The sequence below is a fragment of the Xyrauchen texanus genome, chromosome 15 (assembly GCF_025860055.1).
Source record: "Xyrauchen texanus isolate HMW12.3.18 chromosome 15, RBS_HiC_50CHRs, whole genome shotgun sequence".
NCBI lineage: Eukaryota > Metazoa > Chordata > Actinopteri > Cypriniformes > Catostomidae > Xyrauchen > Xyrauchen texanus.
Window position 1 is genome coordinate 7,778,971 of NC_068290.1, and position 26,201 is coordinate 7,805,171.

At 39.5% G+C, this 26,201-nt stretch overlaps 1 pseudogene; it reads left to right on the forward strand.

Moving 5' to 3' along the window:
- The window catches only part of LOC127656498 (oxidation resistance protein 1-like), a 204,610-nt pseudogene that overhangs the window by 173,668 nt on the left and 4,741 nt on the right, over nt 1–26,201 (forward strand).

Consider the following 26,201-nt stretch of genomic DNA (forward strand, 5'->3'; position numbering starts at 1 on the left):
GAGGTTCCTGGATCTGACACCGCCCTGACGGTTTAGATAGGATACCACCGATCTGTTGTACGAACGGACCAGGACATGGTGACCCTGAATGACCGGGAGGAAGCGCACGAGCGCGTACTCGACCGCTATCATTTCCAGACAATTTATGTGAAGGAGCTTTTCCTGAACTGACCATAGGCCAAAAACCGGAGAGCCCTTGCAGACCGCGCCCCAACCCGTGTTCGACGCGTCTGTCGAGATGACTTTTCGATGAGATACAGCTCCCATCGTCACTCCCCACTGATACCATTCGGCCACTGCCCAGGGCTGCAGAGCTGAGATACAGGACTGAGTCACTCTGATCGGCTGGCGGCCCGTGGCCCAAGCCCGGCGAGACGCGCGGGTGTTCAGCCAATGCTGAAGCAGGCGCATGCACAGTAAACCCAGCTGAAGTACTGCTGCGGCTGAGGCCATGTAACCTAGCATTCTCTGAAATTTTTTCAGAGGCGTGAGGCTGTTCATCTGAAAGGACACGGCTAGTCGCTGAACACGGCGCACGCGCTGTGTAGATAAGCGAGCCGTCATCGCCATGGAGTCTAGTTCTATTCCAAGGAAGGAAATTGCCTGACTGGGCTGTAGTGAGCTCTTGGTCCTATTGACTGCAAGACCCAAACTGTTCAGATGACTTATGAGAACTGTCCTGTGAGACAGAAGCTCCGTATGTGACTGTGCCAAAATCAGCCAATCGTCCAAATAGTTCAGAATTCGCAAGCCCCGACTCCGCAGGGGTGCGAGTGCCGCATCCATGCACTTCGTGAAAGTACGGGGTGCTAAGGACAGGCCGAACAGAAGGACGGTGTATTGATAAACCTGGCCGTCGAAGGCGAATCTCAAGAATGGCCTGTGACGGGGATTTATCTGAATCTGAAAACAGGCATCTTTCAGATCGAGAGAAATAAACCAGTCCCCTAGGCACATGCGCGAGGAGTTTCCTGATTGTAAGCATTTTGAACGGTCTTTTTGCGAGCACCTTGTTCAAAACCCTGAGATCTAATATTGGTCTGAGGCCGCCGCCTTTCTTGGGGACAAGAAAATAACGGCTGTAAAACCCCGACTCGCTCAGAGAAGGTGGCACTCTCTCTATGGCCCTTTTGCACAGAAGGTTTGCTATTTCTGAACGAAGCATGCAGGCTGCTTCCGTGTTCACAGTAGTTTCGAGCCGCGCTCTGAAGCGGGAGGGCGGCGATCGAACTGTAGCAAATAGCCCTGTTTTATTGTGCTTAACACCCATTTGGATATCCCTGGGATAGCTTTCCACGCTTTGAAGCGTAACGCTAGAGGGTGAATGGCCAAGTCGCCCTGATTGCCACACACATCGAGCTGAACAGAATGTGTGAGCCGCTTACTGTGCTTATGCATGACTGCTCGCAGACAGCAGGGACAGGCTGTTCTGTGAGTGACTTCCGATTGAGGTAAATGGGGAAAGAGTCACATCTGTGAAGTGATGCGCGAGCATAGTCACGGGCATGGGACTTACATACAGAGAGGTGTTTGCTGGTGACAGAGCGGGCAGAGAAGGGCGCCACGACGGATTCGTGGGCGCGTTTATTGACTCTAACACTCGAGCTGGCTGTGCCTGCTTTATGTGAGTGGGCTCTGATAGGGACATGGAAATTTTAATGCTTGTGTGTAGGGGTGAACACTGGATTGTGGGCACATTTTCTACACATAAGGCATGTTTGCTTTTCACAAAATTTCTTTTGTTCGCCGTGTAAACGGCATTTGAGTGCAGGCAAGCGGGCAGTATCACCGGCTTGTTGGCTGCTGAATCCACCATTGCAGTAGCCTGAGAGAAGGGGACTGACAGGGGGCGAAGCTTTGACGGTGGTCCGGCCGCGGCGGGACTGAGCCGTCATTTCCTTAACAAAGCTAGGAGGACCTCGGTTGCTCAGGTTTCAGCGCAATCTTAGGCCGAGGCCCGCGGGGGGGCGGCGGTCTGCGGCGGCTGTCTGAGCACATTCTAGGGTGGCCGCCCTGTCGACGCTGAGAAGTCTGGCTTTGCTGAGCTGGGCGCTGTGATGAGGCTCGTGCAGGAGGCTGGTCACGTGGGCGGCCTGCAGAGGAGCTAGTGCGACGAGGCAGGAAGAGATTCATGGCTTGGGTGGCTTTCTGGACTTCCGAGAAACGGTCAACAATGCCACTCACCGCGGAACCGAAGAGACCGGACAGAGCGGCGCGTTGAGGAACGTGGTGCGAGGCATCTTTAAAAAGATGCTCGTTGCTCTTTTTGTGAAGTTCGCTGAGGAACTAGCTTGCTCTAAAAAGGATACGTCGCCGGATGGCGTAGCTCGCAGGACGGCTGAAGGTGGCGAAGACGGCCAGCTTCTTCGAGCGCTGTCCAAGCTTGCTAGATGCCCCTCGAATGGCGACGCGGCTTCTGCAGTTCAGAGATGCGAAGAGCTTCGCTGAATAGATGAAAATCAGGGTTCCAGCCTACGAACTTACGCTTATATGCACTCTAGCCACTCCCATTTTGGCGGGCTTTGATACAGTGACGGCGCGGGCGCCTGTCATTGGACGCAAGTTCACTCAAGTTCGTCTATAGGCTGCAGCAGTTGCCGCAGAGCAACCTATGAGCTCGCTAGCTAGCCCGCTCAAGGTATGCAGTTGCTGCACTGCGTTGACAATGGATACAAAATTAAGGATAATTTTTTGGCTTCAATATCTCAGAAAAGATTAATCTTTCCCGTAGCGTAAGCTAGCTTACGCAATACGAGAGAACCTCTCGTAAGAGAACTGAACTGAATGGAACATTTTTGGAGAATGACCCATTTGCAGTTTCGGTGAGTTCCTCACATAAATCTGTTACGTGACTTTAGAAAACAAGGAACACAGCACACGAGTTATATGGACTGTTTACGGACCCAGTTATTCACATTTGTTGGATAGCGAAGTGGATTTGAAGATCAAGATTTGTTACTGTATAGTTAAAGATGTACATTGAGATACTGTATGTTGTACTTGTAATTAACAAATAAGAATTTGTTTTAATGACATCTCGAGCATAGTCATTGAATTTAACTTTGAATCATCTGTACGAACCCTGCCAATCACATCTGAATCACAAAGCCCATTCTGACAAATCACAAGGGGTTATTACGTTAGCACAGAACCTTCATAAGTAATCTGAATTACACACTAAATTGGGCCATTGAAAAATAATGCTCTCCCACTGTAAGCACTAGTCTAAGTAGATTAATGTTATATTGGCTGTGTAAATGGCTTTGGCTCATACAGCACTGGTGTAAGGTGTTTATTTCAATGCCTCCTGCAGCGTTGACCTTCTAATCATTTGTTAACAAAAGATTGCATTGGATTCAGCCTTGGATCGGAGCGCTCTGCAGGCTTTAGGTCATTTAAAGAAATGTGTTTTATACCAATGACTTTTATTTTTGTATACAGTCTGATCTTAATAAAATAATGTTTTTGTGTCCTTCATGTCCTTGTAATGAGAAAAATGATGCATTATAGCATCCTATGAAATGTAATTTTTTGACCACTCAAAAACATTTTACAGCTACAGAAATGAAGAGTAAATTTGACAAATCTGCTTAAAATTATGTACACTCACATGAGATGAAGACTGTAATCATATCAGTTAGTGGTTGACCGATATGGGTTTTTCAATGGCTGTCGCAGATACCAGGTTAGGCTAGTACAGTGTAATTTTAGCATTTGAAATTAACACATAAACGCTGAAATTAAATGAATATGTTTATATCATAATATTTATGTTTGAATCAAGATTCTCTAAAAAAAAAATTGTTTTTTGCATTGACAAGTTGTTGGTAGATTTTGAAAGAGTTTGGAAGTCAGTGAGTGAAACATAAAAAATAATGATAATTATTTTTATTTTTTTTAAATACTTTAAAAGAGGATTTCAACTCTGTCCATCTTGCAAATGTCACTATTGTCTACATGCATGTAACGTGCCTTTCTGTAAAAAAAATTAAAAATGTTTTATTGGAGATTTTTTTTTAAACTATGGGAAAGTTTGAAAAAAAGGGAAGGGTTGGGAGAAAATAGCAGTCTGCACTATGCAAGTTACAAAAGCCATTATTTATGTGTTTCAGGTCTCATGGTGTCCAAGGAGAGAAAATCTCACAAGTTTCTGTGTCTGCGGGTTGGTAACGCCATGAAGAAGACATTTGTGTCCAACGCAAGCGCCTCAATGCAGCAATATGCACAGCGTGATCGCAAACATGAGTACTGGTTTGCTGTTCCCCAGGAGAGGTGAGTTGGACAGAGACATGCAGGACTCAAACTCAAATTGTATTTATTCTAGCCAAGAAATGTCTACTTAGACAAGAATGGGCCATTTGACAAGCATGTATATACAAGTATATGTTCAAGAACACATGTATATACAAATATATGTTCTGTTTCCATGCCATGAAAATTGAGGTGTAAATTAGCTGTAAATTATGCAAAAACACAGTAAAGTGATATTTAATAATTTTCTTTAATAATTGTAAAATATGTACTAATCATTGTAGTGTTTTATTGCCTTTAATTTACATTGATTTAAAAGTAAAATATTGTAACAAATTACACTACATTGTATTTACTCTATTAGTACTACCAGTAATGAGAATCACTGTTAAGAATAATGGGAATTACAAATGGTAAAATCTTCAGATGCATTCTGGTAATAAGAAAAAAAATCTTTTGATTTTGACAAGGAAATGTTTTCATGAGATTATCTAGAAAATTACACAGCATAATTCAATTGATAAGTCACTTTCATTTTAAATTAGAAATTATGTAAATTTGACGCAGTCTTATTAGACTGTAATAAAACAGTGCTGTTTTTGTTTCTCAAGTTATAATTTCATCCATGTTGTTTTTGACATGAGGAATATCATCAGTATGATGTGATTCAACAATGCGCTCACTGTTTTTTAGCCTACTGGAAATTATTCTGTTTATTGTCTGTTTATCAGATGAGTCACAGATATTTTAAGGATATACTTTTTGAGCTGAATCAGAACACTTATACACAAGAGAGTGGGAGATGCTCTGGGTGTTACCAGAATAACTTTGGCACAGTTCACTTGTCTGCATATTTCCAGACAGAAAATGACTCCAGAAGTTTGAGCAGGGTCCAAAATTAACACTCGTTAAGCACTAAATATGTGGAAAAACAAATTGGCATTTAGTCAATAAGACTCACCCGTTTTAGTAGAATTGTATGAAAAATACATATCAAAGACAAATAAAATGTCTGCTAAAGAAAATGTGGGAAATATTCCTCACATCAAGCTACAAAAATTTAAATATGAGGAACAAGATCAAGATGTTTTTACACGACATGAGCAGTTTCACCGAGAACCAGAGACTGGCATATCTGTGATGTGATACTCTTCCCTTTCAAGTCGGTAACTTCCACGCTGCATCAGTAGTTGATGTTGTGGGAGCAGCATGAAAGCTTATCGACCCGGGTTTGATTTCGCCTTTTTCCCATCTGGTTTCCTGTCTTCCCTATTAATATTTCCTTACATACTACTTAAAATAAAAAAATCAAAATTAATGTAAAAGTTGATTTCCTCACAGTGATTTTGTCACGGTGAAGATCAGAAAATCCTGATGGTGCCACACTGGGCTCCAGCTCCAGATAGGGTTTTAAGGACACAGCAACTTGGATGAGCTCCCACAGCATCAGCTACTGATGCAGAGTCTCCATCACTCCAATCAGGGAACCAATGTTACATCAGTAACCGAGGCTTTCATCAAAAAATATATATTTGAAGTATATAATAAATGGCTAAATTCCATTGTCAAATGGACAAAAATATATATATTTTTTAAAAAGAACAGATAGTACAGTATAATGGCTGGTATATCTATAAATATTTATGGTTGGTTATTTTCCTCAATTCACCCACCATAGGCAGGTTTGGCAAAAAGTGTGTGTTATGTTAATATTGAATGGCATCTGTACTCCTGGAGCACTGCAAAGCTCTGTGGCCAGACTGCTGTCTGTTGCTGTCACAGAGACATGACCATGCTCGACTACATGACCTAGTTGGGTGGCGACCCGGAAGATTAATGTAAAGTATCATGACAATAGTGTGCGAGAAGGGAGTGAGAGACAAGGCTTTGAAGCTCACAATGACTGTCAGCCACCTAATGCATGCATGCTCACAGTCACTCTGAGTTTTCCTATGGCTTTGCAACTAAAAGTTACATTTACACCACTTTGGCACTACAGACTAGATTTATACCACAATGGAATGTCAATGAATAATATAAAAAACAATAATGGAGTGACTATTCTCGTTGTAAATGGCACCAACCACACAGCTTTGCTATTTGCACTCCAATAGTCTGGTGGAAACAAAGAAATTCTAGATAAACTTCGCCCTCTAATGTCGCTGCAGTGACGTAGGGTGTAACGATGGTGTGCATTTTTTCCCATCCTATTTCCTGTCTCCACTGTTAATATGTCCTTTAATTCTACTTATTATAATAAATAAAAATTAAAATAAAGGTTGCTTTTTTCACAGTGATTTGGTCACGGTGAAGGTCGGGGGTTGAGAGAAAGGTTTGAACCAGTTTTTTTTTAAGCCATAGTTTTAATGTCATTAACCATGGTATTATTACAGTAATATGCTGTTAATATAGTAATCAAGTTTAACGTTGTGGTTATGATTTTACTACAAAATACCACTGTTATACTATGGTTACTGTAGGAAAACCATGGTGAATTTGTGTAAACGAAGGTTATGCTTAGGGGTAAATAAACTCTAAATAAACTCAATAAACATGCTGCAGTGATGCCCATATATTGTACTGTATGTTAGTATATAATTAGGGGTGTATCTGCCACTTTTTGCACTAAGTGCTAAGAAACTTTTTGTTGCTATCTACACTTGCTGTAAATTGCCTCTGCCAAATATTAAATAAAGGAAAGGTCAAATTTTATATTTCGGTGCACAGTATGACTCCACTCTGCCAACTGTGATCCAGATTTTGTTTTGTTTTTTAGCCAGAAACTCTCTTAATAAATGAAAGGAAAACAAATTTGATAAGCTGACTGTCCAACCATGCAAGCCCTTGTTAAAATCCCGTCAAACTCAACAATATGAAAGTTTTATGAGATGTAACATCATTTTTTAACAATGTACTTGCCATTCATTTCTCTAGGTCAGACCACCTGTATGTTTTCTTTATCCAGTGGAGCCCGGAAGTTTTTGGGGAGGGGTTGGAAGCATCAGCCGTGATCCTGGCTTCATCGTGGTAAAGGAAATCGATGAGTCAAACGAGGAGGCTAAAGAAGAGCAGCAAACACAAGAAAATTCTGATAAGGAGTGGGAGGTACGGCCTGTCTGGCTTACGCTCATGGCTTTTAATAATATTTGTGAATTATGCTTGTGTCTGTATCCTGTGTTGATATGCACCGTATTTGATTCAGATTTTTTCTCTTTATTGTATTTTGCACCTGTCTTTGTGCCTTTTATGTCTGTTTCTTTGTTCCAGGTATTTGGAAGTGTCTTTATTTTGTCCCCTGCACTTCATACACCTTCACGCATTAGTTATTCTTTAAGCTCCTTTATAAAGTTGTTTTACAGATTAGGTTATTTTGCACTTGGTCAATACATTTCTTGAGATACCAAGATGCATTGATCACGTGAGCTTGCAGCTGGTGTGTTTTGCATGCGTGTGCAATTATTTTGTGTTTTTGTGTCCCAACCCCGATTAACAGATCATGCCTAAAGGTGCGAGTGTTGTTACCGTATGTATTATGCGTGGTTTGGTAAAGCTCAGTTTGGATGTTTCACTGAGTGGACAATAGGAAACTTTACCGTCTGATGTTTCCTCGCATGTTATTGTATTCGGGTGGCCGTATTGAAACTCATCTGTGGCACTGTAAAACTGATACTACGGCCCTTGTGGCATTTAAATTTGACTTTAAATTAATGATGCAGGTAACAAAATAGACTGATTTGTTATTCGGGAACTGGAGAATCTTTGCAAAGCCACATGATCTTTTAGTATGAATAAGTAAAATTAACTTTCTCTGACCGTGACCGCAAGGGGGGCGTAGTGGTTAAATCTCAGGACTGGTAATTAGAAGGTTACCACCAGCTTTGTGCCTTTTGAGCAAGACACTTAACCCCAGGACACTCCAAGTTGATATGGAACCTGTGTAGGGGACACAGGGACAATTGTAACACTAAATTTTACACTAAATCAGAAACAAGCCAGAGTGATGAAACAGCATTCATATACTCTGTAAACGTATCTCTCTGCCACAGAAAAAGACATGCAATAGTTTTGCTTTGTAAGAAGTAAAATTTTAATTATTTTATATTTATTTTTTTGTTTATCCAAGCAATTTCATAAAAACATTTTTGGCTGTTATAAGTTAATATGTATGTCAGATGATAACATTGTCGCTGGTAGCTTCCATTCAAGACTTTATCCTGGCTGTAAGGTAGGGGCGTCGCTAGACTTTGGTGCTTAGCCCACAAGAATCCTTACTTCCATGACAGAGCCTGAAATTCGCCACGGGATTGAGGGATTTGAATCATTCCCGCAAGTTCCACGTTCATAGCGCGGACATTCCCACACACTTTTATTCACTTTACAGTCCAGCTTCAAATTCAGATTAACAAATCAAATCAATAAACTTTCCAGAAGATGCGCGAGTATCCTCTCTATCTCTCCCTCTCTCCCACGCAGCGGCGCATTGAGAAGTTTAGTGTGAGTGTGCGCACAGAGCAAATGCTTTTTTTGCTTAGTTACTGAATTTAAGATGTTTTAGATTTATAAACCTTTCAAAACAAATTCTACATGCAAATGGCATTTTACTGTGTCTCTGTTAGTAAGCAATGTTCCATCCAGGCATGGAAATTAATGAGGGCTCTGGGCAAACATGCCCCCTTAATTCTAAATATGGGGGCAGGGGGGGCCTGGGTAGCTCAGCGAGTATTGACGCTGACTTCCTGAGCTGAGTGACCCAACCCAGGTCTCCTAAGCAACCAAATTGACCCACGATTAGTGGTTCTTGCTCTCAATGGGGCGTGTGGAAAGTTGTGCGTGGATTGCGGAGAGTAGCATGAGCCTCCTGTGCTGTGAGTCTCGGCGGTGTCATGCACAACAAGCCACGTGATAAGATGCGCGGATTGACTGTCTCAGAAGCAGAGGCAACTGAGACTTGTCCTCCACCACCCATATTGAGGTGAGTAACCACACCATCATGAGGACCTACTAAGTATTTGGAATTGGGCATTCCAAATTGGGAGAAAAGGGTGTAAAAAAAAAAAATAGATATATATGAGGGCAAATAATGCCCCCACAAAGAGTTCCTGTTGTTTTATTGATAGCATCTGATAAGGACTAGTTCCAAATACATATATTGTAATCTTCATTTGAATCTCGCTGAACATCATTTATATGTTTATGGATTAGAAGTGAGGTTTATAGATTAAATATTTAGAAATAAAGCTTGCATTATAAAACCTCAGTGCCTCTGATACAGAAAGCTGCACCGCTCTGAGAGAAAATAGAAAGCTCCCAGCCAATCCAGGTGTTCGTAACGTGTCTGATGAACTTGAGCAGGAACAGCAGGTAAAAGTCAAAATGTGTACTGTCAATTAATGCAAGTGGGGCTTACTGATCAGAATTAATTTACATTTGAAGTCAGAATTGCAGCCTGCCTTGCTGCTTTTGTACCCTCATGTAATGAACATTAGGCTTAGCCATACTTATTTTTGTCTGGGTCAATGGTACCACTAGATATGACATTTGAAGTGTTTGTTTACCCAAAAATGAAAATTCTCTCATCATTTAGTCACCCTCATCCCATCCCAGATGTGTATGATTTTGTTTATTCTGCTGAACACAAACTGAGATTTTTAGAAGAATACCTTGCAAGTGAATGGTGGCCAGAACTTTGAAACTCCAAAAAGCATATAAATGCAGCATAAAAGTAATCCATATTAATCCAGTGCTTAAATCCATGTCTAGGGTGGCAGGGTGATATACAGTGTGTTTATATATATATATATATATATATATATATATATATATATATATATATATATATATATATATACACACACACACACACTCACACTGGTGGCCAAAGGTTTGGAATAATGTACAGATTTTGCTCTTATGGAAAGTAATTGGTACTTTTGATCAAAGTGGTATTCAACTGATCACAATGTATAGTCAGGACATTAATAACGTGAAAAATTATGATTACAGTTTGAAAAAAATATTCAGAACTTCTGAAACTACTTCAAAGAGTTCTCATCAAAAAATCCTTCACGTGCAGCAATGACAGCTTTGCATATCCTTGCCATTCTACCTCTCAGTTTGTCCAGATACTCAGGTGACATTTCACCCCACACTTTCTGTAGCACTTGCCATAGATGTGGCGGTCTTGTCAGGCACTTCTCGCGCACCTTACAGTCTAGCTGATCCCACAAAAGCTCAAAGGGGTTAAGGTCCATAACACTCTTTTCCAATTATCTGTTGTCCTATGTCTGTGTTTCTTTGCCCACTCTAAACTTTTCTTTACTTTCTGTTTCAAAAGTGGCTTTTTCTTTGCAATCCTTCCCATAAGGCCTGCTCCCCTGAGTCTTCTCTTTAGTGTTGTACAGTGAGGAAAATAAGTATTTGAACACCCTGCTATTTTGCAAGTTCTCCCACTTGGAAATCATGGAGGGGTCTGAAATTGTCATCGTAGGTGCATGTCCACTGTGAGAGACATAATCTAAAAAAAAAATCCAGAAATCACAATATATGATTTTTTAACTATTTATTTGTATGATACAGCTGCAAATAAGTATTTGAACACCTGTCAATCAGCTAGAATTCTGACCCTCAAAGACCTGTTAGTCTGCCTTTATAATGTCCACCTCCACTCCATTTATTATCCTAAATTAGATGCACCTGTTTGAGGTCGTTAGCTGCATAAAGACACCTGTCCACCCCATACAATCAGTAAGAATCCAACTACTAACATGGCCAAGACCAAAGAGCTGTCCAAAGACACTAGAGACAAAATTGTACACCTCCACAAGGCTGGAAAGGGCTACGGGGGAATTGCCAAGCAGCTTGGTGAAAAAAGGTCCACTGTTGGAGCAATCATTAGAAAATGGAAGAAGCTAAACATGACTTGTCATTCTCCCTCGGACTGGGGCTCCATGCAAGATCTCACCTCGTGGGGTCTCAATGATCCTAAGAAAGGTGAGAAATCAGCCCAGAACTACACGGGAGGAGCTGGTCAATGACCTGAAAAGAGCTGGGATCACCGTTTCCAAGGTTACTGTTGGTAATACACTAAGACGTCATGGTTTGAAATCATGCATGGCACGGAAGGTTCCCCTGCTTAAACCAGCACATGTCAAGGCCCGTCTTAAGTTTGCCAGTGACCATTTGGATGATCCAGAGGAGTCATGGGAGAAAGTCATGTGGTCAGATGAGACCAAAATAGAACTTTTTGGTCATAATTCCACTAACCGTGTTTGGAGGAAGAAGAATGATGAGTACCATCCCAAGAACACCATCCCTACTGTGAAGCATGGGGGTGGTAGCATCATGCTTTGGGGGTGTTTTTCTGCACATGGGACAGGGTGACTGCACTGTATTAAGGAGAGGATGACCGGGGCCATGTATTGCGAGATTTTGGGGAACAACCTCCTTCCCTCAGTTAGAGCATTGAAGATGGGTCGAGGCTGGGTCTTCTAACATGACAATGACCCGAAGCACACAGCCAGAATAACCAAGGAGTGGCTCTGTAAGAAGCATATCAAGGTTCTGGCGTGGCCTAGCCAGTCTCCAGACCTAAACCCAATAGAGAATCTTTGGAGGGAGCTCAAACTCCGTGTTTCTCAGCGACAGCCCAGAAACCTGACTGATTTAGAGAAGATCTGTGTGGAGGAGTGGGCCAAAATCCCTCCTGCAGTGTGTGCAAACCTGGTGAAAAACTACAGGAAACGTTTGACCTCTGTAATTGCAAACAAAGGCTACTGTACCAAATATTAACATTGATTTTCTCAGGTGTTCAAATACTTATTTGCAGCTGTATCATACAAATAAATAGTTAAAAAATCATACATTGTGATTTCTGGATTTGTTTTTTTAGATTATGTCTCTCACAGTGGACATGCACCTACGATGACAATTTCAGACCCCTCCATGATTTCTAAGTGGGAGAACTTGCAAAATAGCAGGGTGTTCAAATACTTATTTTCCTCACTGTATATGAAACTGGTGTTGAGCGTGTAGAATTCAATGAAGCTCTCAGCTGAGGACATGTGAGGTGTCTATTTCTCAAACTAGACACTCTGATGTACTTATCCTCTTGTTTAGTTTTACATCTGACCTTCCACATCTCTTTCTGTCCTTGTTAGAGCCAGTTGTCCATTGTCTTTGAAGACTGTAGTGGACGCCTTTGTATGAAATCTTCAGTTTTTTGGCAATTTCAAGCATTGTATAGCCTTCATTCCTCAAAACAATGATTGACTGCTGAGTTTCTAGAGAAAGATGTTTTTTTTTTTTGTTGTCATTTTTGACCTAATATTGACCTTAAGACATGCCAGTCTATTGAATGCTGTGGCAAATCAAAAACAAACACAAAGACAACGTTAAGCTTCATTTAACAAACCAAATAGCTTTCAACTGTGTTTTATATAACTGCAAGTGATTTTTTTTTCAAATAGTGATGGTGAGTTTTTTTACATCAGTAATGCCCTGACTATACATTGGGATCAGTTGATCGCCAGTTTGGTGAATTAAAGTAGCAATTTCCTTCTGAAACATCTACATTTGAACATTATTCCAGTCCTTTGGATGCCAGTGTATATATACATTTTTTGTTGCTTTTTTTACTATAAATCTCCACTTTCACATTCTTCTTTTTTTTTTTGTCGTTTCGCATTATTAGTGCCTATCCCCACCTACTGGGCAGGAAGGAGAATTTATATTAAAAAAGGACTTAAATATTGACGTTTCTCACCCACACCTATCATATTGCTTCTGAAAATATGGATTTAACCACTGGAGTAGTGTGGGTTACTTTTATGCTTATGTGTTTTTTTGGGCCTTCAAAGTTCTGGCCACCATTTACTTGCAATGTATGGACCTACAGAGCTGATAAATTCTTCTTAAAATCAGAAAAGTCATACACGTCTGGGATGGCATGATGATTATTAAATTATGTGAGAATTTTCAGTTTGATGTGAACTATTCCTTTAAATAGGCACGTTATCAAAATGCCGTTTTAGTGATAAAGGGAACGAAATAAAGGCATGTTTAGTGCTGATAAAAAAAAATGGTGTATTTAACTCTAAACGCAGGCTATCAACAGCTTAAAGATAATTTGTCGGTTTGCATCCCTCAACGTTATAACGTTTTCTCATACAATTGATTATTGCAAAAGAGACCATTTAGAGATCGAGTTAATGTGTGACTGTGTTTTTAAAAGCGTTAAAGTCATTCAGAGGAGAGGCGGGATGTATTCATCGATGAGCCAATCAGAAGCCGCATGCTAATTTTTAGCGCAATATCATTGGCTTACAAATCTTTCAGTCAATGTATTCACCCGTCGTGGAGATGTCTAAACATGACATTGGGCTGAATGAGTCAGACAACGATATCATGTTTTCGAGGAGGGTGAAGGAACCCAAACCTTGGACTCCTAAGTGCACTTATGTATGTAAACAAAAGCGTGTTGTGAAAATGCGTTTCATTGTGTGCGATGTACGCGTATAATTGATCTGGCTGTATTTGGGCTGTTTGCTGGTTTGTGTTGTTACCTTTGAAGTAAATGTGTAGAATGCCAGAATCTGACGTTTATGCAGATGTTATCGCTTTGATCTGTGTGTGTTATTTAGTGTGGATGTCTCAGCAGCACTTTAAATAAGGACAAATGTATTTTTCATGACTTCTCTAGTTTACGTTCCTTCTTGTACATTATTGAGCAGTGTAAAGTGGCAACTTGACAGGTAAAAACTTTAATTTACCACCTTGGAGTAGAATGACCGCATGCATGGTCATTTGCCCTTTTACTGTCATGTAAAACTGTAAATCAGTGTGCTAGAGGACTTTTAACAGTAGAAATATTCCTGTTATGCAGTACATTTCTGGTCCCCATCCTAATTTATAGGATAACATTGTAAATTAAAGGGGTCATGACATGAGAAACCAAATTTGCCTTGATCTTTTGGTATATAAGAGGTCTTTGTATCATTAAAACGTCCTGCAAGTTTAATATTTTAAGACGTCCTCCCCATTCTAAACGAATCATTTATTTAATCAAGCTCAAAATACAGCTCGTTCTGGATTCATGGTTAGAAGTGACGTGTCGGTTAGAAGTGACGTAACAGCGTTTGCATATGACCGCCTCCAGCACAAGATAACTACGCTTTAAGCGCAAGACAGCTACGCTCATTTCGTATCGCCGTCGCCTCACAAGTGTTCAGTCGATGGACAGCGAGCTCTGACAGAGACTACTTGTGCACAGGAAAATTACGATGCCACACAGATGTGCTGTTCCTGGCTGTGGTCAAACAAAACCTCTGAATAAGCTGCCGAAAGATCCAGACGTCAGGGAAAAATGGATGCAGTTTATTTTTTGCTGACGACCCAGTCACGGCAGTGTTAACTTAAGCGTTTGTTCTGTACATTTTAAGGATGACTGTTTTGAGAACAAATCTCAATATGATGCTGGCTTTGCCAGAAAACTGTTGCTCAAAGATAAGTCCGTGCCGACTATTCTGGGAACAACGACGACGCAAACTGTAAGTAATCTATTTTAAACTTTAAACTACTTTTTAAAGCGCAATTTCATTCATTATGAATAATCACAGTGTTTTTACTTAGTTTACTTGCATATTGTTCTGGCTGGGGGTCAATAATTGATACATAGGCACTGACGTTAGCCAATCATAACAGTGGGCGTTAACACTGAAGTCTTAAATGGAAAACGCCCCCAAAACAGACTGTTTGAATCAGAGGATGAGAAACAGGGTGGGAAAAGGTCATAAATCACTAGATTTTAAAAGTTTTTCTTAAAAAAAAAAATATATTAATACTATAATTGCACCTAAGGGAACATAATAATACAATAAAAAAACCCATGTCATGACCCCTTTAATAGTTTTCATTTATCAAAGTGTCACAAGTAAGTGAACAGTTATTTAAAACTCACTCTACTAACTTCACTAACTTCTTAAATGGAAGAAATATTCTAGTTTTTTCTTAATTTTTTCCTCTATTAAAATTATTTTAAAAAGAAAAGAAAAATAAAGCTTGTGTTTATTGGCAATATAGTTTTATACATCCTAAAAATGACTTTCCATCTTGATAGTCTTCCATAATATGTTTTTAACTAACAAAAGCCTGTCCCTTGATGACATCATCCTCCAGGATGTGACATCGTTTTTGGTGGGGAAACAAAAGCAGATATTTTTTATTTTTTTTAATCATTATTAAAAATATAAATTCACTTCAGGTTGGCATCTCTGTGGAAGCTAACTGTTAATCTCTCACTGAGCTATGGCTAGCTTTAGCTCCTTATTTCCATCCTGTTCATTTACTTGCCAGCATTGTGTAAACAATCAAGTTAAAATTAATAAAGTGTAAGTGCCTGAGATTGTCCAAAAGGTATAGTATGAATAACCCAGTAGACATATTACATGTACAGCTATGTTGAAAACGCCACTCCACAAAGTGTTGAAACCAGCAATTTGTTTAACTATGTGACCGGGCAGGATTGTGACATTTACTCAAGATACATGCAGGAAAATGTTGAGATTAGGAGAAGGTGGTTTTGCTCACGTATGGTACGGGTTTGATTTGACTATAAATCACAAGCTGCAACTTGTAGAACATTGATTTTAGGGAACACTGGGTGTTTTTTGTTTTGTTTTTTTTCTGGGTGGCTTTGCTGTGGCTTACCTTTGCGGTTAAAGGAATATTTCACCCAAAAATGTTTTTTTTTTAATTATTATTTAATCACCCTCATGTTGTTAGAAAACCATATGATGTTATTATTATTCAGTGGAACACAAAAGGAGTGTTTAAGAATCTTCACACAGATCTTTTCCATACCATGACAATTCCTAATGACCACTGGTGTCAATCTCCATAAACAACTAAAAAACACCATATAAGTAGGGGTGGGCAATACATAAAATATCCATGATATAATCACGATAATTTTGCTGAAGATGTCAAATTCAACAATATCGTGAAAATTGCGATAATTTATTGAGCCTTTATTGGGCCATTAAGTTTCATAGAGGGCATCAGTAGACTAATTTCACAATTATTAAGGTCTGTATAATTAATCAAAATAACATCAAAATGATGATATGATCATATGTGATTATTTAACTACCAAAGGCTGTGATTAAAGACAGATAAACATGGTCTGTGTGCGCTTCAGTATGAAGAGTGTGCGCGTGGCGGGGGTGGCGGGGGCTCGTGTTTTTAGGGTGAAGTAAATAGGACAGAAATATATCAATTTGTCTTTAAAAAAATCTTATCCCTAAAATAATAATAATTCAGTATTATATTATAATTATGAACTTGACTGGGTTCCACAGTAATAATTTAGTACTATGCAAAATTCATCCGGTTGTCAAAAAATAAGTGAAGTCGTTTTAGTAAAAATATGTGAAGGTACATAAGATTAAAAAGCACCTGCATAAAATTGTGTAGGTCACCCTCTTAATGTAGTCTGGCCATTCTTGGTTGATGTCTCTCATCAACAAGGCTCACTGGATGTTTGTTGTTTTGGCACAATTCGGAGTAAATTCTAAAGACTGTTTTGCGTGAAAATCCCAGGAGATCAGCAGTTACAGAAATACTCAAACCCGCCAATCTGGCACCAACAATCATCCATACGCCATGATCTAATCAGCCAGCTAATCATGCAGATATGGGTCAGGAGCTTCAGTTAATGTTTACATCAACCATCGGAATGGGGAAGAAATTTGAACTCAGTGATTTTGACCATGGCATGATTGTTGGTCCCAGACGAGCTGGTTTGAGTATTTCTGTAACTGCTGATCTCCTGGGATTTTCACGCAAAACAGTCTCTAGAATTTACTCCGAATTATGCCAAAAACAAAAAACATCCAGTGAGGGGCAGTTCTGTGGATGGAAACACCTTGTTGATGAGAGAGGTCAACCGAGAATGGCCAGACTATCTGCATTTGGCAGACACTTTTATCCAAAGCGACTTGCAGTGCATTCAAGGTATACAATATCAGTTTATATGTTCCCCGGGTATCAAACCCATGATCCTGGCATTGCTAGCGCCGTGCTCTACTAATTGTGCTACAGGAACACTCAAAAGCCTATAAGTTCTACTTTCAAGACCTAACTTTACATTGAATGTTTTCACTGTTTAAAATTTTAAGTTGACCATATGGAATGGCGCAAAAGTTAACCTATAAATTTTTTAAGTAATCTCAACTTTTTCTTCATTAGATTGGTCTCCCGAAATGGAAGTTGGATTCATGGGTTTGGAAAGACATGAGGGTCCTTAAATGATGGCATATTTAATTTTTGGGTGAACTATCCCTTTAAGACTATGGTTTTCTTGTCTGTCTGCAGAGTGTAATGCAAAACAATTCACGCAATCATGCAAAACACTTGCTGTGTTGTCTGCTCACATAGTTTGATGTACAACATAAGAAGTGATATGGACCTTCTGTCAGTGCACTGTATATATACTGTAATTAATTCCTATACTCATCTCCTCCATATCCCATAAAGACAATCCTTCCTGACCGTAGATTGGAAAATTGAATAGATGGCATCCTTTGTGTTGCATTAAAAAAATGTTAGAGTCCCAAACTGCACATTGTTGTCCACATTTCGGCCTCATCCTGTCGTCCTGCTCAACGGTGTGGTTCTGTCCCCTGTTTCTGGAGTAGGTAGTGTCATGGACTGAGTATCACCGCAGGATTGATGCGCTAAACAGCGAAGATCTGCGCTCCCTATGCAAACGCCTCCAGGTGCTTAAAATCTGTGGAAACCTGCAGATGTAGCCCTATGTTTAGTAGATATCAATTCAAATGTAAGCCTATCACAGATATATTTGTGCAGAAAATTCCATAATTTCCCAAGTGTATCCTGTATAATAGCTCAATGTAAGTATGGAATTTTGCATAAATTAAGAACTACAGCTACCCTGCAGACTTAGGCTAATGCAGAACCACAATACTCTGCTTGTGGAAACCTCAAACCAGTTTTATGATTTAGAGCCCACAAAGTGAATCATTATGAGAAATAGCTTTTTGGGAGGCACAATTTACACAATATGGCTTTACGTCCCTGCAGAGTCACAATACTCAAATTGTGGAAATTTCAAGCAATTGTATCCTTTAAAAGCCACAAACTAAATGAAATGAGGACTATTTTGGAATTCTTAGGTTTACAAATTAGTAGGGCTGTTAAAATTATACATTTTTATGTTATTCACAGTCTTCGTTTGACTAATTTGATATCAATTAAAGATTATTTTAATGTTTAGTTTTGGTTGTGTTGATTATTATATCTGTTAAATCAATAGCGATTGAACTGTTACTTCATAGTTTAGGCCCTGTTGTCAATGTTTTTAATGAATATTTTCTTAATGTAACAAATTGGAAGGTTCACTGTATAATTTCTTTCATATGCAAACAAAATGATCATAACTGAAATATACCCAAGTTAACTGAATCAAGTATGTATCGATATCCAGCCCTACAAATCAGAAAATACAGCTTTATGTTCCTTACAAATTTACAGTAACACCATAATCATCTTGTGGAAATCTCAAAACTTAATTGTAAAATAACACCACAAATAACACAAGTACTGATTTAACATACTTGAGGGAAGTAATAATTTTTCATGAAAACTGTAACCCACATTACCTTGCCAAAACTTAATTAGCTAATATTGTTAGATGTCAGATTCTTCAAATGATAGTTTCACCTTTTTAGCTTAGTATTTTACCCTTCGGTTAATTTAACATAGGATAAAAAAAGTCAGCTCAACTTCTGTTCGGATTGAATTTGCATGTTTAGTCTGTGCAGCCTCGCCTTCAATAAAAAAAATTATTATCAAATTTACCTAATGTTACATCTCTTCTGCAAGAGATAATTGGCAGGACCTCATGGGAACTCCATAGAAAGCTGTGCTGATTTCCTCAGAATCGGAATACCCATGATTAAAAAATTACTACACATCCCCCACCCCTTTCGTTTTTATTTATTAAATGTTTTGGCTAATTCGATTTATTTGTGTTTTTTTATTTTATTCATTTATTTGTCAGGGAATATGCACAAAAACATTAATCTCACAAGAGAAGAGATGCTTTGCTTTAGCTACTAGCTAATTTCCATCTGCAGACACTGGGCAGGTAAAATCAGCTATACTTTGCTACTAATCAGGTGCAAATCGACAAGTAATCTCTCTAACCATAACTGAACATCAGATGTTTAATATAAAGTTAAATGAGAGTTGAATTTTGGCCAAATAAGCACCCTGCTATCTTAGATTTTATTTTATTTTTTCCAGTAAAACATTTAAGCATCCTTAAAACAAGATTCATTTACTTGAGAAGCAAAATTGCATAAGAAATTGAAAATTGAATCTTTTTTTGGGGGGGGGGGGGTGTTCTGATCCCATTGGCAAGTAGTTTTTGTTGTTTTGAGCATAAATATAACGTACATTTGTGAGATTTAAGAAAAAACCATAGACAATGGTTAATAATAACAATAATAAAATAATACATAAAATACGTTTTCTCTGAAAAAAAGTTTTTATTATCTGACCTTTTGTGCGTAAATAAATCTGTTAGACGTCTGAGATTGTCTGATCAGAGACTGCTGACGATTCTCAGATATAGGCTAAAGACGAGGGGCGACCATGTCTTAGCGGTAATTGGCCTGAAACTGTGGAACAGTCTTCTATTGTCCCTCACATCTGATATAGTCAAAACTAAAGACTTATCGTTTTGACCTAGCTTATTAGTTTTAAAGTGTATTGTGTGGGTCCGTTTATGTCCTTTAGTTTTTATGGTTGTACAGCACAACAGTCAACTTTTGTTTTTGTGCTTTATAAATAAAACTGATTGATTGATTGATTGATTGATTGATTGCTTCTCAAGTAAATATAGTTATTATTTTTAAATATATATTTTTAAGAATGTTTAAATATGTTTAATGGAAAACAAGAACAAATACCCATTAAGTAAATTATTTTTGTCAGTTTATGGCCAATAAAATTTAACAGGTGGGCAGGGCTACCTAGTGAGGTGCACACAAAGAAACAGTCACAGCTTGTTAGGATGGAAGAGAGAGCTTTTATCTCTTGTTGCTTTATTCTTTCATGCCGAGTTAATAAAGTGTCAGCTTTGTTTAACACAATTTACTGTGCTAAAATAAATTTAGCCAAATTTCCACCAAAATCATTGTAGAAAATGCAGAACAAAAAGTCAGCAGATTCTGTCTGGGCCGGGGGATGGGTAAATTTTAGGGAAGACCTACTATCTCCCTATTAGAGTCTATTCATATCGCTGTTTTTAAATAGTTTTCTACGTAAACATGTGCTAAATGGATGTCTTTGACTGTTGCGCCACAGCTTGCTGTTTTGTCAGTGGCACACTTTTTAGGCACGTGTCAAATTAAAAATAATTTTTAAAACTGGTCTCAAGACACCCATTCTGTTCCAATCATTGTGCTCCTAGTTTTTTTATAATACAGTTTTTATGCAAGAACGTGTTCGGTATGAACGGCTCCTAACAGTGCCAGATTTGTGTGACGTACAGCAGTATGGTAAAATGTCCCTGGAGCTGCTGCAGGTTTACTGATGGTCCCTTCTGTCTTTAGATCACTACAAAGGAAGATGTTGACTCCAAACATGGCACGTCCATCACCGCCAGCCTGGAGCTGGAGACCTTCAAACCCAACCTGAACGAACCCAGTGACCTTCTGGAGGCTGAGCAGATCGAGAAGGTAAAATAAATCTGCCTGCTGCTCTAGGCTTAACAGTGTTTCATCGATCCACAGGTCTTGAAATAGGTGGCCCTCCCCGGCGTTCACTTGTTATTGATTCTCCACCAGAGGACAGTCTCAGATATTGTGTTACAGATATGTTAACAGATGGAATTATTCACATTGTTAAGGCGAGTGGCCGAGGAGTGATTTGAAAGTAGATGGTGTACTGTGCATTAAAGGTATAGTTCACCAAAAAATACAAATTAATAATTTTCTCACCCTTATGTTATTTTAAACCCCTTTTAATCCCACTTTAATTTCTAAGTTTTTTTTTCCTCTATCTGCAGAGAACCTACTGTATATACAACATATACATTTTCATGAAAAATCCTCTTACTATTTAGATGATCATTAACTAATGATCTGATGAGTATTAAGTTATGGAATAATGTTTGTTTGTGTTCTCAATGAAAGTTTTTTCATTTAAATTTACATTTATTCATTTGGCAGACGCTTTTATCCAAAGCGACTTACAAAAGAGGAGAACATAAGTGAATCATCACATGCGAACATAAGGAGACATTGGTACGAAAAGTGCCATAATACAAAGTTTCGCTAGCATCAGAATAGTATACAAAACAGATTTAAGTGCGACAATCATTTATTTTTTTTATTTTATTTTTTTTTTTAGTGACTGGTTAAGTGCTCTTGGAAAAGATGTGTTTTTAGCCATTTTTTGAAGACAGAGAGTGAGTCAGCTTCAAGGATGGAGTTGGGAAGGTCATTCCACTAACATGGTATGATGAAACTGAAAGTCCGGGAAAGTGTTTTGGTGCCTCTTTGTGTTGGTACAACAAGGCGACGTTCCTTAGCCAACCGCAGGCTTCTGGTGGGCGTGTAGTTGTGCATAAATGATTTTAGGTATGCTGGAGCAGACCCAGTGACTGTATTGTATGCCAGCATCAGAGCCTTGAATTTGATACGTGCATCAACCGGCAGCCAGTTAAGAGACACAAGGAGTGGGATAACATGCGCTCTCTTTGGTTCATTAAAGACCAGATGTGCTGCTGCATTCTGGATCATTTGCAGAGGTCTAATTGCACATGCAGGAAGGCCTGCAATGAGAGAGTTACAGTAGTCCAGTCTAGTTATGACAAGTGACTGAACAAGCAGTTGTGTGGCATGTTCAGAGAGGAAAGGTCTTATCTTCCTGATATTGTAGAGTGTAAATCTACATGATCTTGCAGTCTTTGAGATGTGGTCTGTGAAATTAAGCTTGTTATCGATGGTTACCCCTAGATTTCTGACCGTTTTTGGAAGGCGATACTGTAGTTGAACCCAGCTGCACGGTGATGTTGTGTTCAACTCAGGGTTGAGTTGCAGGTGGTGTTCCTTCATCCAAGCTGAGATGTCTGCCAGACAGGCAGCGATTCGAGCGGTCACTGTGGTGTCGTTGGGCTGGAAAGACAAGTAGAGTTGCGTGTCATCAGCGTAGCAGTGGTAAGAGAAACCATGTGACTGAATGATGGGTCCCATTGATGTTGTGTATATGGAGAAGAGAAGTGGCCCAAGCACTGATACCTGAGGTACCCCAGTAAGTAACTGATGTGGCTTGGATACCTCACCTCTCCAGGCTACCTTGAAGGACCTATCTGAGAGATAGGAGTTCAACCAGTCAAGCACAGTTCCTCTGATGCCCAGAGTAGAGAGGGTGGAAAGAAGGATCTGATGGTTGACATCAATTTTATAAAAGAACTGACATAAATATATTCTTCAGATAAACCTCATGCACTATTTGAGCTGTAAACATTTTAATTAATGTGAGGTTTAAGTCATTTTAGAGATTTAGGGTTTGTTGACTACATCGTCATAGCAACGAAGTTGTAAAATTGCATATAACATTACACATAAAAGGTTAGTTAACAATTTTAGCACACTAAAATCACGTTAACACGCATATTGTTTATGTTTTGTGGCTATACTTTTGAAATGGTGAGTATTTTAACGTTTACGGATTGGCGCCATTCACTTCTATTGTCAGTGCCTACCCTTTCAAAAATCGCAAGTTCGTGGCAAATTTTCAATAATTTTTACATGCAAATGAGCTTCACAACAAATTGTCCATTGTTGCCAAAGGTTTGCCTGAGTTTCACCACTACCGGCAAAGAGACTGCAAATTTGCTACAAGTTTGTGGCTAGTTTAGATTTCTTTGTAAGGGTCACTGTAACCCAGATTTTTGCTTTTTATAAAAAATTTAAATAAAAGAAGGGGCAAGTCTAAATACATTTTTGTGGTAAGGTCAAGGATTAGGTTATGCCACAAATGCTCTCAATTGAATATATATATATACACGAGTATAAAATTAACTTATATTGAACCCGGAATATTCCTTTAAATGAAAGCTAAACGCCGCATAACGAATGGAACAGAAAGTGTCTTGAGGCGCTTTTCTAAAAGTTGCATTTCTTTTAACTTGGCATGGCATCTCAAAAACATGGCACTCCAACGCGAGACACTGGAAAAAATGGTGAGACGCAGCGCAACAGTCAAAAGCACCCATTTAGTGCATGTTTACAGAACATGGAGACTGCAGATGGATGCAAAATCATTGCTTTTTTAAAAGTCCCTTAGAGTGTCTGCCAAAGGCATAAATGTAATATGCGTTTTGACTGGCGTTTAATAAATGCTGCTGTTTTCAGAGACATTGCAGTAATACTCGTGCATGATCTGAGCGATGTGACCTGATCTTTTGATCTTATCTTTCTGTGCCATTTGAGATGTGTTTTGTTTGGAAGCTTCAGAGGTTTTGTACAGATATGAGGTTTATGCCCTGTGGGTGCCCGTTTTTCAAAGGCATCAGCATTCTGCGAATAAATATCACCTGAGGTGGCCTCTACAGAATACACTGGCCCATTTTGTTAGTAAATCAAATAAAGTCTTGTCATTACGCTGAGTAATTCAATGCTTTCAAAGCGCTGGGAAAGCCTGGACCTGCCGCAGGACACAGAAACCACTGCGCATGAACATGTGTTAAGGAAACACACAGCTCTGTGCACAAGGGCCACCTGGCATGTGGGTGTGTATCGGGTTGAGCTTCTCTGTGTCTACTGTTTTGAAAAGGTCACCGCTACTGTAATTAGGCCCTAATATTAGGCCCTTTAAGTTTAACTGCTCTGATTTGGCACACATTTTTCTTTTCTGCTTTCAAGAACATTATATGTTCAAAATCTTCAACAGGAACAGATGTGTGTGGTGTTTGGGTGTCCACATACTCATGGCCATTTACAGTGCATTCAGTGCATTGTTTTTTACATTTTGTTATGTTGCAGCCTTATGCTAAAATGCTTTACTATTTTTTTTCACGTCAATCTTCTCTCCATACCCAATAATGACAAAGCAAGAACCAGATATATGATAACTTTGCAAATTAATTTAAAAGAAAAAACTAAAATATCACATTGACACAAGTATTTAGACTTTTTGCTATGACACTTGAAAATTAGCTCAGGTGCATCCCATTTCTCTGGATCATCTTTGAGATGTTTCTACACTTTGATTGGAGTCCACCTGTGGAAAAATCAATTGATTGGATGTCATGTGGAAAGGCACACACCTGTCTATATAAGGTCTCACAGCTGAAAATGCATATAGGAGTAAAAACCAAGCCATGAGGTCAAAGGAACTGCCTGCAGAGCACAGAGACAGGATTGTGTTGAGGCACAAATCTGGGGAAGGCTAGAAATAATTTCGGACACAATGTCCTCTATAATTCTTAAATGGAAGAAGTTTGGAACAACCAGGACTCTTCCTAGAGCTGGCTGCCTGGCCAAAATTAGCAATCGGGGAGAAGGGCCTTGGTAAGAGAGGTGACCAAGAACCCGATGGTGTCTCTGGTTTTGCTCCAGAGATCTTGTGTGTAGATGGGTGAAACTTGCAGAATGACAGCCATCACTGCAACACTCCACCGATCTGGGCTTTATTACAGAGTGGCCAGACAGAAGCCTCCTCAGTGCAAGACACATAAAAATGCACCTAAAGGACTCTCAGACTGTGAGAAACGAGATTCTCTGGTCTGTTGAAGCGAAGATTGAAATGTTTGGCCTCATTCCAAGCGTCATGTCAGGAGGAAACAAGACATCACTCATCACCTGCGCAATATCATCCCAACGGTGAATCATGGTGGTGGTAGCATTATGCTGTGGGAGGGGGTGGGGTCAGCAGCAGGGATTGGGGGACTGGTCAGGGTAGAAGGAAAGCTGAACGCAGCAAAATACAGAGATATCTCTAATGAAAAGCTGGTACAGAGAGCTCAGGACCTCAGAGTGTTCTGAAGGTTCAACTTCCAAAAGGACAATAACCCTAAGCACACAGCCAAGACAATGCAAGAGTGGCTTAGGGACAACTCTGTGAATGTCCTTGAGTAGCCCAGCCAGAGCCCGGACTTGAACCCAATCGAAAATATCTGGAGAGACCTGAAAATGGCTGTCCACCAATGGTCCGTATCCAACCTGACAGAGCTTGAGAGGATCTGCAGGGAAGAACGGCAGAAAATCCCCTAATCCAGGTGTGCAAAGCTTGTCGCATCATACCCAAAAAGATTTGAGGCTGTAATCGCTGCCAAAGGTGCTTCATCTAAGTGTCAATGTGATATTTTAGTTTTTTCTTTTTAATCAAAGTTATAAAAACTTTTTTTTATTGTCTCTGTGTGATATGGAGTGTAGATTGTTGTGGGAAAAAATATTTAAATAATTTTAGCATAAGGCTGCAACACAACAAAATTTGAAAAAATGAAGGGGTCTGAATACTTTCTGAATGCACTGTAGTGTACTTTGCGATCATCAGTTCAGTTGTCCTGTTTTCCTCTTTTCTGCTACTTAATCTGTATTTTTTTTGTATTCCTTCAGTTGGCAAAACATCTCCCGCCCAGGACCATTGGTTACCCGTGGACTTTGGCTTTTAGCACGTCTAAACATGGCATGAGCATTAAGACGCTGTATCGGGCTATGCAGGCTCAGGACTCGCCCGTGCTGCTGTTAATCAAAGACAGCGATGGACAGGTTTGAATCTTCCCTTTATCTCATTGGTGATGGTTTTAGACCTCTGATATTTGCAAGACATTTGCTATAGGGCTGCATCAAACAACTATTTTTTGTTGGATTGGATGTTGTTCCACATCCTTCCCAATTTTCTCCCTCAAGCAAGGTGCA